Here is a 630-nt window from a genome sequence, read left to right as displayed (position 1 = left end):
GAGAGAGAGAGCCACAGCCCCAAACCCTTTGTGATAATGAGCCTGTTAGACACATCCATTCAATCCTCTGATTCATCTCCATTCAAAACCTCTGATCGGGCCATTACAATAAGGTCAGTATGGTTCTGGGGTCTCTAAAGTGGCTAGTATACCTATAAGCACCCTCAGGTTCAGGTGTGCAGTAATTCACACTGAAAGAAGGAGGGGAGAGACCGTCAGAGTTACCAAAGCATTTGGAATTACACAAATTATAGTATTACACTGAGCACATTTTGCCACAGCTATTACTATTATATAGCATATAACCCCCACCCCCCAGATCAAAATGTGCATGATCAAACGTTCAAACCCGTCCTACATATGAGATTATATACACTACTGTAGCCTATACACACTGATAAGGTTTGTAATACAACCGTTTTGATGTTCAATAGTGGTGACTGGTTAACCTCTCTAGCCAGAAAGAAAATAATGATAAAATAAAATCATCTTTCATTTGCATTGAGTAGCTGTAGGTCTGTGCTGTATCTATGCCTAGAAGGAAATGCCTCATCAGTAACAAAACGGGCTTTTCTGGTCCAGCCCTCCTCCTGAGGGCTTGTGCTAGCCTTCAGAATTTCTGATAAGAGC

Source organism: Sardina pilchardus, chromosome 1, assembly GCF_963854185.1.
Source record: "Sardina pilchardus chromosome 1, fSarPil1.1, whole genome shotgun sequence".
Classification (NCBI taxonomy): domain Eukaryota; kingdom Metazoa; phylum Chordata; class Actinopteri; order Clupeiformes; family Clupeidae; genus Sardina; species Sardina pilchardus.
The sequence above is the reverse complement of the archived record's forward strand: the minus strand, read 5'-3'. Positions refer to the sequence as shown.